This window comes from Schistocerca gregaria, chromosome 6, assembly GCF_023897955.1.
Source record: "Schistocerca gregaria isolate iqSchGreg1 chromosome 6, iqSchGreg1.2, whole genome shotgun sequence".
In the NCBI taxonomy this organism is placed as follows: Eukaryota; Metazoa; Arthropoda; class Insecta; order Orthoptera; family Acrididae; genus Schistocerca; species Schistocerca gregaria.
In genome coordinates this window covers 106,800,353-106,818,204 of record NC_064925.1, presented here as the reverse complement: position 1 = coordinate 106,818,204, position 17,852 = coordinate 106,800,353, and positions in this window count along the sequence as shown.

Below are 17,852 nucleotides of genomic sequence, written 5' to 3'. Positions count from 1 at the left end.
GTTAAATAAACAAATAAAATAAATAGATAGGTTGGAAAAACTGGTAGAAACTGACCTCGGGGAAGATCAGTAGAAATATTGGAACACGTGAGGCAATAATGACCCTACGACTCATCTTAGAAGATAGATTACGTGAAGGTAAAACTACGTTTCTAGCATTTGTAGACTTATAGAAAGCTTTTTACAACGTTGACTGGAATACTTTCTTTCAAATTATGAAGGTGGCAGGGCTAAAATACAGGAAGCGAAAGGCTATTTACAATTTACCAGATGGCAATTATAAGAGTCGAGGGACATGAAAGGGAAGCAGTGGTTGGGAAGGGAGTGAGACAGGGTTGTAGCCTCTCCCCGATGTTATTCAATATGTAATTTGAGCAAGCAGTAAAGGAAACAAAAGAAAAATTCGGAGTAGGTTTTAAAATCCATGGAGAAGAAATAAAAACCTTGAGGTTTGCCGGTGCCAATGTAATTCTGTCAGAGACAGCAAAGGACTTTGAAGAGCAGTTGAACGGAATGGACAGTGTCTTGAAAGGAGGATATAAGACGAACATCAACAGGAGCAAAAAGAGGATAATGGAATGTAGTCGAATTAAATCAGGTGATGCTGCGGGAATATGGAAATGAGGCACTTAAAATAGTAAAGAAGTTTTGCTATTGGAGAGCAAAATAACTGATGATGGTCGAAGTAGAGAGGATACAAAATGTAGACTGGCAATGGCAAGGAAAGCGTTTCTGAAGAAAAAAATTTGTTAACATCGAGTATAGATTTATGCGTCAGGAAGTCGTTTTTGTAAGTATTTGTATGGAGTGTAGCCATGTATGGAAGTGAAACATGGACGATAAATAGTTTGGACAAGAAGAGAATAGACGCTTTCGAAATGTGGTGCTACAGAAGAATGCTGAAGATTAGATGGGTGGATCACATAACTAATGAGGAGGAATTGAATAGAACTGGGGAGAAGGGGAGTTTGTGGCACAACTTGACTAGAAGAAGGGACCGGTTGGTAGGACATGTTCTGAGGCATCAATGGATCACCAATTTAGTATTGGAGGGCAGCGTGGAGGGTAAAAATCGTAGAGGCTCAGAGATGAATACACTAAGCAGATTCAGAAGTATGTAGGTTGCAGTAGGTACTGGGAGATGGAGAAGTTTGCACAGGATAGAGTAGCATGGAAAGCTGCATCAAACCAGTCTATGGACTGAAGACCACAACAACATCAACAGACAGGATATCTTATTTTTATTTAAAATTGAGAGTGGTACATTTTCTCATTTCGTTCTCAAGTTATTGGCTTCTACATTGAAGAGCCTGCCTAATACCGTGTAGGACAAGCACGCAGAAGTGCCTCAGAACGACGTAGAATGGACTCGACTAATGTCTGAAGTAGTGTTGGAGGGAATTTACACGATCTATCCTTCAGGGCTGTCCATAAATCCGTATGAGTACGAGGGAGTCGATAGCTCTTCTGAACAGCACGTTCAAAGGCACCTCAGATATGCTCATGTGTGGGGATTCACTCAGAAAAGTGTTCCTGGAGCAACTTCTGTTGCTATTCTGAACGTGTGGAGTGTCGCATTGTCTTGTTGGAACTGCCCAAGTCCATCGGAATATAAAGTAGACATGAGTTGATGCAGGTGATTGGACAAGATGTTAAGGTATGTTGCCTCATCCAACGAGCCTCATTTCAGATTGTATCGTGCTGATGAGCGTGTGTGGGCATGGAGACAATCTCATGAATCCATGAACCCAGCATGTCAGCAGGGATTGTTCAAGTTGGTGGAGGCTCTGTAATGTTGTAGCGCGTGTCAGAGACATATCTTGACGTATCAGGGGTCCCATATCACGCCAAATGCACACGCCCCACAAAATTACAGAGCCTCCACCAGCTTGAACAGCTCCTGCTGACATGCTGTGTTCATGGATTCATGAGATTGTCTCCATACCCATACACGTTTATCAGCACGATACAATCTGAAACGAGGCTCGTTGGATGAGGCAACATGTTTCCAGTCATCAAAAGTCGAACGTCAGTGTTGACGGGCCCAGACGAGGCTGGTTGGTTGGTTGGTTGGTTTGTGGGGGCTGAAGGGTCCATACTACATAGGCCATCAGTCCCTTTTTCGATGACAATGAAACATCCACAAGGAACAAAAACAAGCAAGGGAGATGACAAGGGACGACACAGAACAAGAAAGACATAGACAAAAACCAGAAAATACGAATTAAAAACGCACAGTCTGACAGTGATTGGACGATCTTTGACACGAAAAGAGGAAAAGCCAACCACCAAGAGACACACTAAAAATCCCAAGCTAAAACCGTAGGCCAAAGGCCAGACTCAACACAAAAAAGAAATAAACCTTCAGATCGAGTGATGAAAGCTCCCTGCTCGAATACAACTCAAAACTAAGCAGGCCATTGCAGCGTCATCTGTTAAAAGTGCAGGGAGCTTATCAGGCAATGCAAACGTCTGCCGGAGCGCAGTTAAAAGCGTACAGTTCCACAAAATGAAAGCCACCGTCAACGCTGAACCACAGCGACAGAGAGGTGGGTGCTCGCGACGCAATAAATATCCGTGCCTCAGCCGGCAGAGGACAACGGAGTTCTTGCGAGAGCCCCTCAAAGAGGAGCGCCACACACCGGTAGCCTCCTTGATGACCCCAAGTTTGTTGGGTGAAAGCAGGTCCGCTATTCATCACTCCAGGTACCAACCATCTTCTGGCCCAAAACTGACTTGAGATCACACTCCAAAAGCCAATCTCCAGGACCAGTGCACTGACTGCCTGTTTGACCAGTGTATCAACACGTTCAGTACCCGGGATACCAACTTGACCCGGGGTCCACACGAAGACCACGGAGTAGCCACATTGGGCAGTAGCATGGATGGATTCCTGGATAGCCATCGAGAGCGAGGAAAACTCTGGTCGATAGCTCGTAAATCGCTGAAGGAGTCATTACAGATGATGAAGGACTCTTCTGAGAAGGACCGGATATAGTCTAGGGACCGAGAGATAGCTACTAGCTCTGCAGTGAAACACTGCAGCCAGCTGGCAATGAACATTGTTCAGAATGATACCCAAGAGAAGTAGCATAACCACCTCGACCAGCAACCATCGAACCGTCGGTGTGGACCACGTCAGAGCCGTGAAACGCGGCAAGGATGGAAAGAAAGCGGCGGCGGAGGGCCACAGGAGGGACTGAGTCCTTCGTTCCCTGTGCCAAATCTAGCCGAAGAAGGAATGGGCTGGGGCACACACCACGGGGTATACACATATGGGCCCGGAAAATAGGTGGAAGAGGGAAAAACTCAAGCCCAGAGAGAAAAGCCCTGACGCGAACCGCGATTGTACACCCTGATCGAGGCCGCCGTTCTGGAAGTTGTACGACCAAGTTGGGGAACAGGAGACGGTAATTGGGATGCCTGGGCAAGCTACAAACATGTGCAGCATAAGCGACCAGGAGTCGATGGTGCCGGATCCGCAATGGAGAGACACCAGCCACCACAAGTATGTTGCTTACAGGGCTTGTGCGGAAACCAGCCACCACAAGTATGTTCCTTACAGGGCTTGTGCGGAAAGTTCCATTTGCGAGTCGTATCCTGCAGTGAAGTATGAAGTCAAGCAACCGAAACGCGGAAGGAGATGCCGAACCATAAGCCAGGCTCCCATAATCGAGACGGGGACGAAGCAACGCTTGATGCAGTCGTAGAAGGGTAGACTGATCGGCACCCCAGCTGGTGTGACTCAAGCAACGAAGAGCGTTAAGATGGCGCCAGCACGTTTGTTTAAGATGTCGAATATGAGGAAGCCAAGTCAACCGGGCATCAAAATGGAAGCCCAAAAACCGGTGCGTCTCCACCACGGAAAGAGGTTTGCAGTCAAGATAAAGCCGTGGCTCAGGGTGAACAGTGCGATGCCGGCAGAAATGCATGACGCAGGTCTTGGTAGCCGAGCACTGGAAGCCGTGCTTGACGACCCAAGATTGCGCCCTACGAATAGCGCCTTACAGCTGCCGTTCAGCAACCGCGATGCCAGTGGAGCTTTAGTACAGGCAAAAGTCATTAGTGTACAAAGAAGCCGATACGGACGTTTCCACAGCTGCAGTTAGCCAATTGATAGAAATTAAAAAGAGGCAGACACTCAAGACAGAGCCTCGAGGTACCCCATTCTCCTGGACTCGGGGGAAACTATGGGAGGAACCAACTTGCACGCGGAAGGAATGAAGTGACAGGAAATTTTGAATAAAAATCGGGAGTGGGCTCCTAAGACCCCAACCATGAAGCGTAGTGAGGATGTGATGTCGCCACATCGTATCGTAATCCTTCCACATGTCAAAAAAGACGGCAACCAGATGCTGACGGCGGGCAAGTGCCGTGCTGATGGCAGACTCCAGGCAGACCAGATTATCAGTGGCAGAGTGGCCCTTACGGAACCCACCCTGGGACAGAGCCAGAAGCCCTCGAGACTCAAGTGGCCAACTCAACTTCCGGCTCACAATGCGTTCGAGCAACTTTCATATACCGTTGGTGAGGCTAATGGGGCGGTAGCTGTCCACCTCTTGGGGCTTCTTGCCAGGTTTCAACACTGGGATGATAATATTTTCCCGTCCATGAGATGGGTGTCTCACTCTCAACCTCGATACGGTTGAGAAGGTCTCAGGCGAGGCGTAAGGCTTTGTGTCGTGCTCTGAAAATCCATATCGATGATATTTCCTTGAATGGTTCGCACGCTGACACTTGTTGATAGCTCAGAATTGAAATCTGCAGCAATTTGCAGAAGGGTTGCACTTCTGGCATGTTGAACGATTCTCATCTGTCTTCGTTGGTCCCGTTCTTGCAGGATCTTTTTCCGGCCGCAGCGATGTCGAAGATTTGATGTTTTATCGGATTCCTGGCATTCACGGTACACTTGTAGAATGGTCGTACGGGAAAATCGCCACTTTCTCGCTACGTCGGAGACGCTGCGTTCTGTAGCTCGTGCGCCGACTTTAACACCACGTTAAAACTCACTTAAATCTTGATAACTGGCCATAGTAGCAGCAATAAGCGATCTAACAACTGCACTAGACACTTGTCTTATGTAGGCGCTGCATTCTGCCTCTTTACATACCTCTGTATTTGAATCCGCATGCCTATACCAGTTTCTTTGGTGACTCAATGTATACCTGGCGGACATTTACATGAGGCGTGCTCAGTTCCGTCCTTGCATTTTTGGGATCATGAGATCGTAACAGTCGTTATATTTCGTAAACGGTTGAACGATTTTTGCAGATGGTAACACGCAAACAGGCACGTCTGTTTTGGATAAATCCTTGAAACCCTGTTATTCAATGAAATATCTAAGTAATTCTTCCGCAGCAGTGAGAGGATCAGCGGAACAAGACACACCTAAAGACTCCAAAGCTCTTAAGTAAAACACAGAGACCATGTTTAGACTCGTCCTCAACAGCCGGGAACGAGTTAACTCGTCTGCAGACGTCAAAGGGTTACTGAACTATGGTTGATGGAAAATACCCACGAAGTACATCAAAGTGAAAAAATTGATTCCACATTTGGGTACAAGGCCAGAAACCAGAGATTCAGAATATTCAGCAGAGCACAATATCAGTATTTTCACAGCTTATCTGACACCAAGGAAGACAATGAACAGCTAAATTACAGCGACTTCAGACAGCATTTTTAACCAGAAGTATTAACCTTTCTCGCACTCTTACATTCATAAAGAGACGACTTTTCAAAAATCACACATCTAAGGTAGCTGTGACATAGCCTCCTGGTGTGCTGTGTTACAACGATGCTGCTTCTCTCCATTTCAATAAGTTAACGACGTATTTATTTTATTCTCTGAGGTTTTGAGGAAGTGGATTATGACAAGCTCAATTAAGAATAATGATTGTCACGGTTTACTACTGAAACTGTTGCTCATCTGAAACACACTTAAATACTCTCAGTTTAGCAATATTCTGCATGCTATCATACGATATTAATCATTTTACGCTGAAACCTTAAAGCGAATAATATTCGGTACGATTGCTCTAGAATTGAGGCAACGGCCTTGCCGCAATGGATACACCGGTTCCCGTGAGATCACCGAAGATAAGCGCTGTCGGGCGTGGCCGGCACTTCAATGGATAACCATCCAGCCGCCGTTCGCTGTTGCCATTTTTCGGGGTGCACTCAGCCGCTTGATGCCAATTGAGGAGCTACTCGACCGAATAGTAGCGGCTCAGGTCAAAGAAAACCATCATAACGACTGGGAGAGCGGTGTCCTCAACTGAGGATAATACGGCGGTCGGATGGTCCCGATGGGCCACTTGTGGCCTGAAGACGGAGTGGTTTTGCTCTAGAATTGTGGCATCGGCTATATCAGAGGTAGCTACTTTACGCCCTCTGCAACAAAGCAGATCGGTTACTTTGCAATCCACTGTTACATACAATGAACCATATATCGACGTGGGAGGAAGTGGGAGCATACATGTAGCAGTACACGGCCAAAGTAAACTTCAAAAACGTAATCGTTCTTAGCGGTGTCATTTTTGTTACCAATTTTAACCGTCACTACAGTTTTTCCTTTGAATGAAACCACTGACCACTTAATGTAAAATGTGTTACTTTCTTTTTAAAATATTACCGGAAATGCACTTCTCAGACCTAAACTGCCTAACAGCTCGAAGTTTAATCAGTAATAACTGCAACAGATCTGGCCCGACGAGAAAGGAACTTTAGCCCAGAATGAATGTAATCCAGTGACTGACTATTTTACATTGGTACAGTCATTTCTGTTCTTGGTAAACACCGGCTGTATGCTTACGCAGCAAGCCGCAGCGGTCCTAGGCGCTTCAGTCTGGAACCGCGTGACAGCAACGGTCGCAGGTTCGAATCCTGCCTCCAGCATGGATGTGTGTGATGTCCTTAGGTTAGTTAGGTTTAAGTAGTTCTAAGTTCTAGGGGTCTGATGACCTCAGATGTTAAGTCCCCTACATCTCAGAGCCTTTTTTTTATGCTTACGCATTCTCTTCCGAGTACTTCTCCTGGAACACAAAGCTCGGGAGCAACTTTAACATTCTTTACCAGATGTAAAATGCAACACGCTTTAAAATGCGGATTGATAAAAAAAATTTGCCGCTTGTCACCCTACTCCCACAACTCAGAAATCGTTTAAAACTTTACATTTCAAATTAAAAAAAATAAGACATGTAACTGGATTGTTGCAAGATCCCCGAAAAAAATGATTAATTGAGCGTTATTTAGATGATGATGATGAAGTCCCATACTCCTTGACAGAGCGTAGGGGGATATTCCGGGAAACCCGCACCCCCATAATAGGCAAATTGATTGTTATTTAAAGAATCTAAAGAATCCATCTTTCTCTATACCCGAGTGGGCAGTTCTTAAAAACATACTGCTATATTAAAAATACGTGTCGAACTGGGATTCGAGCCCATAGTCTTGCCGTTCATGCGCTGTGCTTTTTATCAGCTGAGCTATCGAGATACTACCTCAATGAATACTATATGTATGTACTCTGAAAATTGGTGCCAAGGCTGAGAATCGAACCAGGGTCTCCGGCTTACGAGACAGGTGCGTTAGCCACTAAGCAATTTCCGCACAGTGGTTCACACAACTTCACGGATTACCCTCGGGCGCTTCCCTCCTCGATCCAAATTCTCATTATCGCCCCAATCTACTTAAAATTCCCCCTTAGGCACGAACATAATTGCCGAGGCTCTCCATGTTCTGGAATAGCACCTCAGCATGGAACGTAAATGGGGGATCCAGTCTGAAACCTAGGAGCAGGAACTAAAAAATGACATTGTTTCAGAGACTATACACTTCTCAAACAGATACAATTTTATGTATACAGACTGAAGCGACCAGTGAAAATTTGGTACAAATTTGGATATGGCTGCAGCGTGGTAACAGAACGTTTTCTGGTTCTGTTTCTTGAGCTATTAATGTTAGCTCTGGCATTTAAGATGTTGCTACAGACTTTGAGGAAATCCTCAGCTACTTAGACTGTATTAGCCACACCTTCAATTATACCTGCATGCAGGTAGTTACCTTGAGGCGCCACGTGGGGGAAAGAGTCAGCTGACTGTACCATTCCATCCTTCTCTCTCTGGGCTCCACTGGCAAATAAAAGTGCTGATTTTACTTCATTAGAAGAGTGAAATTGTAATAAACAAATGGATAATTAAGGCTGAGCACATCACAAGCATTTGATGCAGCCCTTTGCGCTATTCTGTTGTGGAAATCTCCTAATCTCCGCCGAAAAATGGCAGCTTAGATGCACTTGAACCTGCGTATTGTGTTAATGCTTTGGTCTTCCAGGACAGATTTTAACCCTCATTCTTACCTCCATTATCAAAATAGCTACTTCTTTATGCAGCTTAATTCTTACAAAAAATTATAAAAGCAACCATCCTGAAGTGGTTGGGAGCTAGTTGTGGAATGGTAAGGTATTGGGATTACAGAATGTTTATTGAACAGCAGTTTATTATCAAAACAGTTAAATTTCAAAATAGTTAAATTCTGTACATTTAGAAAATAAACTGTTCAGTAATGGAAGCACAGGTGACTGGTGAACAAGACAGTTCAAGACAATGCTCACAACATCAGTAGATACAATCCCTAAAATGCACAAATGAAAGATGATTATTAAAATAAATCAAGATTGCTCCACACTTGCAGGCCCAAAATGAACTGCCAAAATAATGTAATACACTTTTCTCTTGATAGGACACCCGCAACTCTTCTTCACTCTCAGTAATAAAATACGCTATGGTTGTAAAAATTCACAGCCGAATTTCAGGACATATGTTCCATCTTCAAGTGCATATTAAAATGTGAGCCCACAAAGGATGTACAGATAAGGTTGAAAGAGGTTAAAATATGTTATAATAGTGCATCCCTCGTACATGGCTTGCAACAGTATCTTCAATCCTAGGTTTGCCAGAAAGCCTCTAGCAGAGGAGAGCAACAGTCCGGGCTTAGGTGAACACCCATGTAGTCACTACTGTGCAAGAGCATAAGTTAGCATCATCAGCAGAAGTACATATGGAGCAATTTATTACAGTTTTGTAATAGCACGGCAATTTATTGGACAATTTGTTATAATTTTGTTGTAATATCAATTTATGGAGCATTTTGTTATAATTTTTCTGTAACGTGATAATGAACTGAGTAATTTTTTACAACTTAGCTTTAATTTTGGGATGCATAGGGCAATATGTTACAATTTTGCCAGAACATGACGATGCATAGGGCAATTTGTTACAATTTTTATCTAACATGGGTATGTACTTGCCTCCACTGTGTGACTCCACAAGTTAACATTATCAGTACAATATGACAAATGTTTGTTCTGCAAGATAAAGTTAATACTCTAGCATGGAGTAACTGCAGTGTTTGGGTGACTGAAAAATACTTGAAGGTGAACAGGTGAAAGCTGTGCAAACCTCATTTGTTACCTATGAGAATTTTAATCACTACAGTTAAGTATGTCATTTAATCGAAGTGGCATGTAGCCTCAGCAGTGTACATTGGCTTTATCAACACAAGATGACAAACATTTTGTACTGCAAGGAAACCATAATACCCTAGCATGAGCAGCACTGTAATGTATGGCTGACTCATATTCCTATGTCAGCCAAACTAAGAACAATAGTTTCAACATGAAAGCCATGTGTATTTTGATGCAAGACCAAATTTCCATTTGCGATCAGAGATCTGCAGCTGTATTTTCATAGTACGGTAAGCAAGCTACGCGTGTTCTGTACTTGCAATATTTCTATATTTCGATAAATACTTTTATTTTGTAGCAAACGTCGTATTTTCAAGGTATCAGCCATTCCAGTATGTGTGGAAGCGTGTAATATGATTATCTTTGAGAGCGGTGTATTGTGTTTACATTTTGTATATTTTTCGGTACGAAGTTCCACCTACGTATTAGGAAAATATGTAGTTTAGGTGAAACAAAACATTAAAAATTTTGTCAAAACACACAGTTTTTATTCCTGTTTGTTGTGCAAAAGTATTTAAAAATGTTACATTGCTGTATGGAACACCAGCGGAGTAAAGTCGCAGGTAAATCAAAGGTCCTTTCATCCACAACAACACAAACCCATATTAATATATAAAACAACAGCGGACCAAAGCCACAGGTAAATCGAAGATCCTTTCATCCACAACAGCACAAACCCAACACTACACTGTACACCCTCTCACCACAGTCATCCATCTGACACTTAATACCAGGTGGGAAGGAGGCGATGGCAAACCAACTCCACTAAATCTTGCCACGAACGGCGACACAAGAATCCTACTTCAGGTACCCCAAAGTCGTTCCCTGATTTAGGACCACTTTCAGTTTTGAATAAAAATGTAATAAATCATCATTAAGATCAGCCCATCTGATACGGGCTGTAAAGTATCAAGAGGAAAGTATCGAGTAAGAAAGTATCGGTATCAAGAAAAAGATATACCAAGGGGTATGGATAATTTTTTCGTGTCCCTAGCCCTTATGGCGTAAGTATAACAACACATATAAACGAATTCAAAAACACGCTACGATGATCGTAACAGGATTGTATAGCCCACACGAAAGTTTAACTCTATGCTCGGGAGACTCCAATAAGGCTCCTTGGAAATATGATAACGTAGATCTTCTGAAACCTGCTGGATAAATTTAGAGAACCGTTATCCGAAAAAGGCCATGATTCAGTTAAGCAGACGCCGTTTTATATTCCACGTAAGGATCGTGAGAATGACATAAGAGAGGTGTGGGCGCATGCAGGGCATTTAGATGGTTAAGTTTTCCTTTCTCAGCACGTGAATCTGATAGGACAGAATGTCCTAATATTGGTGCGAACTACCTTTCACCAGTGCTTTGCAGAAATGATGTAAATGAGTCTTTGTAAACGACACTGCCGAACTTTTCTAATCACTTATAACCTCGCTGTTGTTGGGCTATTATACTATACTCTTCCTTCAATATTTTCCCTTGCTGTCTTCCACTTTAAACAACTATCACCTTTTTCTTTCTTTCTCGATCAATCTGTATTTCATTCTCAATGTTTGTCGTCGTACCACAGAGAGAGAAGTTCGTAAGCATTATCATCTTACGTGCGGAGATTAATCATGAGCTTTCCCATTAGTTCGTGAAAATATTATATAAAAGGATTCCCATCTCCGGTTTGAGATACAAATACAAATCTGGGCTGTCACTGGTGGGGCTGCCACTTTTGATGTACCAATCTGTTAGTTTTAAGGATGAAGAGATTCACCTCTACATTGTTCTTGGTTACTCCTTGGATGTGAGGGAATGGCATTAATTGCAAAAGTACTTGTTGTCTTAGGAGCTTCATCCATACCTGATGTTCATATACCTGGCCCGAAATGACAGGTACCTTTCGAAAGCATATAAGCACTAGCTCGCATACAAGCACCCACTGACAGACATACACCATCTCGTCAAAAGAATCCAGACACCTCAATGTAACGAGGAATCGACCACTGCATGTTCGTTTATTCCGCGGCCTATACGAAATTGGAGTAATAGAGAATTGTGAAGGTGGTTCGATGAATCCTCTGCAGGCACTTTAATGTTATTTGCAGAGTATCCATGTAGATGTAGATGTAGATGTCACGAGAGAGGGACCTGTCAGTATAAAAGGAGGCAGGGCATGTTGTGTTGCAGGACGTTATGGCCTAGCGCTTCTAGGCGCTTCAGTCTGGAACAGTGTGACCGCTACGGTCGCTGGTTCGAATCCTGTCTCGGACATGGATGTGTGTTAGTTAGGTTTAAGTAGTTCTAAGTTCTAGGGGACTGATGACCTCAGATGTTAAGTCCCATAGTGCTCAGAGCCATTGAAACCAAGCCATGTTGAGCTGTCAGTAGAAAAGTGACAACAGAATTGGAGGTCGGGAAAGCTAAGAGACTTCGAACACAGACAATTCATTGGGTATCATCTGACTGACAAATCCATCAAGGACATTGCAAGCCTCCTCAACCTGCCCAGGTCGTATGGTGATGATGTGATTGTGGTGGAAACGCGAAGGACACGCGTAGCTTAACCAAGACGAGGAAGACCTCAGACAGGGTCCGCCGAGGATCGCGGAGGGTGGTTATAAAAAATCTCAGTGGAAGAACTCACTCGTAAGATCCAAAGTGCTGATGATAGTCCATCAAACACAATGAGTGTGCGTAAGGCGTAAAAAGAATGGGTTCAGTGGCTGAGCAGCTCCTCATAATCAGGCAATGTAGGCTTTCACGACAGGATGTCAGTGCTGCTGCTGAGTCTTCCATCTTGTATGGCCACGGTCCATGAAACTTTTCGATGCTTGACTCCCAACAGCAATGCCCTGGACATCTTCGGATATGCTCCTGGTTCTGCCGAGTCTTGCCGACTGTCGACAACACCCAGCCGAACCAGGAGCACCTACGAAGACGTCCAGCGTTGCTCTGGAACCAAAAAGTTTCAAGGACCATGGCATACAAGCTCAAAGACACATCAGCTGAAAGTATCCTCATAAGCCACATATTTCTGTACTTACTGTTAAGTGATGCTTGGATAAGAGGGAGCAGAGCGAGCACAGAAAATTTTAAGTTCGTTTCTTCCGCGCGCTGTTAGAGAGTGGAATGGTAAGGAAATACACTCCTGGAAATGGAAAAAAGAACACATTGACACCGGTGTGTCAGACCCACCATACTTGCTCCGGACACTGCGAGAGGGCTGTACAAGCAATGATCACACGCACGGCACAGCGGACACACCAGGAACCGCGGTGTTGGCCGTCGAATGGCGCTAGCTGCGCAGCATTTGTGCACCGCCGCCGTCAGTGTCAGCCAGTTTGCCTTGGCATACGGAGCTCCATCGTAGTCTTTAACACTGGTAGCATGCCGCGACAGCGTGGACGTGAACCGTATGTGCAGGTGACGGACTTTGAGCGAGGGCTTATAGTGGGCATGCGGGAGGCCGGGTGGACGTACCACCGAATTGCTCAACACGTGGGGCGTGAGGTCTCCACAGTACATCGATGTTGTCGCCAGTGGTCGGCGGAAGGTGCACGTGCCCGTTGACTTGGGACCGGACCGCAGCGACGCACGGATGCACGCCAAGACCGTAGGATCCTACGCAGTGCCGTAGGGGACCGCACCGCCACTTCCCGGCAAATTAGGGACACTGTTGCTCCTGGGGTATCGGCGAGGACCATTCGCAACCGTCTCCATGAAGCTGAGCTGCGATCCCGCACACCGTTAGGCCGTCTTCCGCTCACGCCCCAACATCGTGCAGCCCGCCTCCAGTGGTGTCGCGACAGGCGTGAATGGAGGGACGAATGGAGACGTGTCGTCTTCAGTGATTAGAGTCGCTTCTGCCTTGGTGCCAATGATGGTCGTATGCGTGTTTGGCGCCGTGAAGGTGAGCGCCACAATCAGGACTGCATACGACTGAGGCACACAGGGCCAACACCCGGCATCATGGTGTGGGGAGCGATCTCCTACACTGCCCGTACACCTCTGGTGATCGTCGAGGGGACACTGAATAGTGCACGGTACATCCAAACCGTCATCGAACCCATCGTTCTACCATTCCTAGACCGGCAAGGGAACTTGCTGTTCCAACAGGACAATGCACGTCCGCATGTATCCCATGCCAACCAACGTGCTCTAGAAGGTGTAAGTCAACTACCCTGGCCAGCAAGATCTCCGGATCTGTCCCCCATTGAGCATGTTTGGGACTGGATGAAGCGTCGTCTCACGCGGTCTGCACGTCCAGCACGAACGCTGGTCCAACTGAGGCGCCAGGTAGAAATGGCATGGCAAGCCGTTCCATAGGACTACATCCAGCATCTCTACGATCGTCTCCATGGGAGAATAGCAGCCTGCATTGCTGCGAAAGGTGGATATACACTGTACTAGTGCCGACATTGTGCATGCTCTGTTGCCTGTGTCTATGTGCCTGTGGTTCGGTCAGTGTGATCATGTGATGTATCTGACCCCAGGAATGTGTCAATAAAGTTTCCCCTTCCTGGGACAATGAATTCACGGTGTTCTTATTTCAATTTCCAGGAGTGTAGCTTGGAGGTAGTTCAATCAACTCTGAACGGTGAATCGCAGAGTAATCAAGTAGATGCAGATGAAGGTGGTGTAAAGAGCGACAACTCTGAACACTGGCTGACTGGAAACGAGTGGTTCGCAATGGTGAATCAAGCTATATCCTGTGACAGTTCGACGGAAGGATAAGGGTTTGCAGAATGCTTAGATAACGTTACCTGCCGTCAGGTGTAGCGCCCAGAGTGAAGTACGTAGTAGGTGGTTTAACGACATCGGGATACTTCTCGTCGTTGGGAGGTGATCACTGCGCTTCATAAAAGCTAAATGCTGAACGCTTTTTACAGCATTGTGTACTTAGTGCAACAGCGGACACTACCGGAGAGTGATAGTTTGTACTAGCATGACGGTGCACCTTGTCATTAAGCAGCATCTGTGAGGACTTGGACTGGCCTGCCCACAGTTACGACTTCAGATGTTGTAGCACTTTTTGGATGAGTTATAACGTAGACTTCGCTCCCGACCCCACCGACTAACAATACTTATTTTTTATGTAAATTGAAGAGGGAGGGAAGGGGAGAAAGGAAAGGAAAAGAAGGAACTAATGATGTCAGCTGCATCGGGACTTTAATGTGTGCCAGACTGGAACTCGAACCTGAGTTCTATATCTACATCTACATCTACAACCATACTCCGCAAACCACCTGACCGTGTGTAGCGGAGGGTACATTGAGTACTTCTATCGGTTCTTCCTTCTATTCCAGTCTCGTATTGTTCGTGGAAAGAAAAATTGTCGGTATGCCTCTGTGTGGGCTCTAATCTTTCAGATTTTATCCTCATGGTCTCTTCGCGAGATATACTTAGGAAGGAGCAATATACTGCTTGACTCCTCGGTGAAGGTATGTTCTCGAAACTTCAACAAAAGCCCGAGCCGCGCTACTGAGCGTCTCTCTTGCAGAGTCTTCCAATGGAGTTTATCTTGGCCATGCTGTTCTAGGCGCTGCAGTCCGGAACCGCGTGACCTCTACGGTCGCAGGTTCGAATCCTGCCTCGGGCATGGTTGTGTGTGATGTTATTAGGTTAGTTAGATTTAAGTAGTTCTAAGTCTAGGGGACTGATGACCTAAGATGTTACGTCCCATAGTGCTCAGAGCCATTTGAACCTTTTTTTTTTTTTTTTTTTTGTCTTTGAGTTTATATACAATCTCCGTAACGCTTTCGCGATTACTAAATGATCCTTTAACGAAGTACGCTGCTCTCCATTGGATCTTCTCTATCTCTTCTATCAACCCTATCTGGTAAGGATCCGATACCGGTTAGCAGTACTCAAACAGTTGGCGAACAAGTGTACTGTAACCTACTTCCTTTGTTTTCGGACTGCGTTTCCTTAGGATTCTCCCAATCAATCTGAGTCTGGCATCTGCTTTACCGACTATTAATTTTATATGGACATTCCATTTTAAATCACTCCTAATGCCTACTCCCAGATAAATTATGGAATTAAGTACTTCCAGTTGCTGACCTGCTGCATTGTAGCTAATTGATAAAGGATCTTTCTTTCTATGTATTTGCAGCACAATACACTTATCTACATTGAGATTCGATTGGCATTGCCTGCACCATGCGTCATTTCGTTGCAGATCCTCCTGCATCTCAGTACAATTTTCCATTGTTATAACCTCTCGATATACTACAGCATCATCCACAAAAAGCCTCAGTGAACTTCCGATGATATCCATAACGTCATATATATATATATATACACTCCTGGAAATGGAAAAAAGAACACATTTACACCGGCGTGTCAGACCCACCACACTTGCTCCGGACACTGTGAGAGGGCTGTACAAGCAATGATCACACGCACGGCACAACGGACACACCAGGAACTGCGGTGTTGGCCGTCGAATGGCGCTAGCTGCGCAGCATTTGTGCACCACCGCCGTCAGTGTCAGCCAGTTTGCCGTGGCATACGGAGCTCCATCGCAGTCTTTAACACTGGTAGCAGGCTGCGACAGCGTGGACGTGAACCGTATGTGCAGTTGACGGACTTTGAGCGAGGGCGTATAGTGGGCATGCGGGAGGCCGGGTGGACTTACCGCCGAATTGCTCAACACGTGGGGCGTGAGGTCTCCACAGTACATCGATGTTGTCGCCAGTGGTCGGCGGAAGGTGCACGTGCCCGTCGACCTGGGACCGGACCGCAACGACGCACGGATGCACGCCAAGACCGTAGGATCCTACGCAGTGCCGTAGGGGACCGCACCGCCACTTCCCAGCAAATTAGGGACACTGTTGCTCCTGGGGTATCGGCGAGGACCATTCGCAACCGTCTCCATGAAGCTGGGCTACGGTCCCGCACACCGTTAGGCCGTCTTCCGCTCACGCCCCAACATCGTGCAGCCCGCCTCCAGTGGTGTCACGACAGGCGTGAATGGAGGGACGAATGGAGACGTGTCGTCTTCAGCGATGAGAGTCGCTTCTGCCTTGGTGCCAATGATGGTCGTATGCGTGTTTGGCGCTGTGCAGGTGAGCGCCACAATCAGGACTGCATACGACCGAGGCACACAGGGCCAACACCCGGCATCATGGTGTGGGGAGCGATCTCCTACATTGGCTGTACACCTCTGGTGATCGTCGAGTGGACACTGAATAGTGCACGGTACATCCAAACCGTCATCGAACCCATCGTTCTACCATTCCTAGACCGGCAAGGGAACCTGCTGTTCCAACAGGACAATGCACGTCCGCATGTATCCCATGCCAACCAACGTGCTCTAGAAGGTGTAAGTCAACTACCCTGGCCAGCAAGATCTCCGGATCTGTCCCCCATTGAGCATGTTTGGGACTGGATGAAGCGTCGTCTCACGCGGTCTGCAAGTCCAGCACGAACGCTGGTCCAACTGAGGCGCCAGGTGGAAAGGGCATGGCAAGCCGTTCCACAGGACTACATCCAGCATCTCTACGATCGTCTCCATGGGAGAATAGCAGCCTGCTTTGCTGCGAAAGGTGGATATACACTGTACTAGTGCCGACATTGTGCATGCTCTGTTGCCTGTGTCTATGTGCCTGTGATTCTGTCAGTGTGATCATGTGATGTATCTGACCCCAGGAATGTGTCAATAAAGTTTCCCCTTCCTGGGACAATGAATTCACGGTGTTCTTATTTCAATTTCCAGGAGTATATATATATATATATATATATATATATATATATATATATATATATATATATATATATATATATATGTGAATAGCAACGTTCCTACGACACTCCCCTACGGCACACCTGAAATCACTGTTACTTCGGAAGACTTCTCTCCATTGAGAATGACATGCTGCGTTCTGTTATCTAGAAACTCTTCAATCCCATCACACAATTGGTCTGATTGTTGATATACTCTTACTTTTTTCATTAAACGACTGTGGGGAACTGTACCCACCGTCTTGCGGGAGTCAAGAAACTCGGCATCTACCTGGGAACCCGTCTCTAAGGCCCTCCGAGTCTCGTGGACGAATAGCGCTACCTGGGTTTCACACGATCTTCTTTTTCGAAACCCACGCTGATTCCTACAGAGCGGATTTCTAATCTCCAGAAAAGTCATTATACTCGAACATAATACGTGTTCCAAAATTCTACAACTAATCGACGTTAGAGATATAGGTCTATAGTTCTGCACATCTGTTCGGCGTCCCTTATTGAAAACGGGGATGACTTGTGCCCTTTACCAATCTTTTAGAACGCTGTGCTCTTCTAGAGAAATACGGTACACCGCTGCAAGAAGTGGTCAAGTTCCATA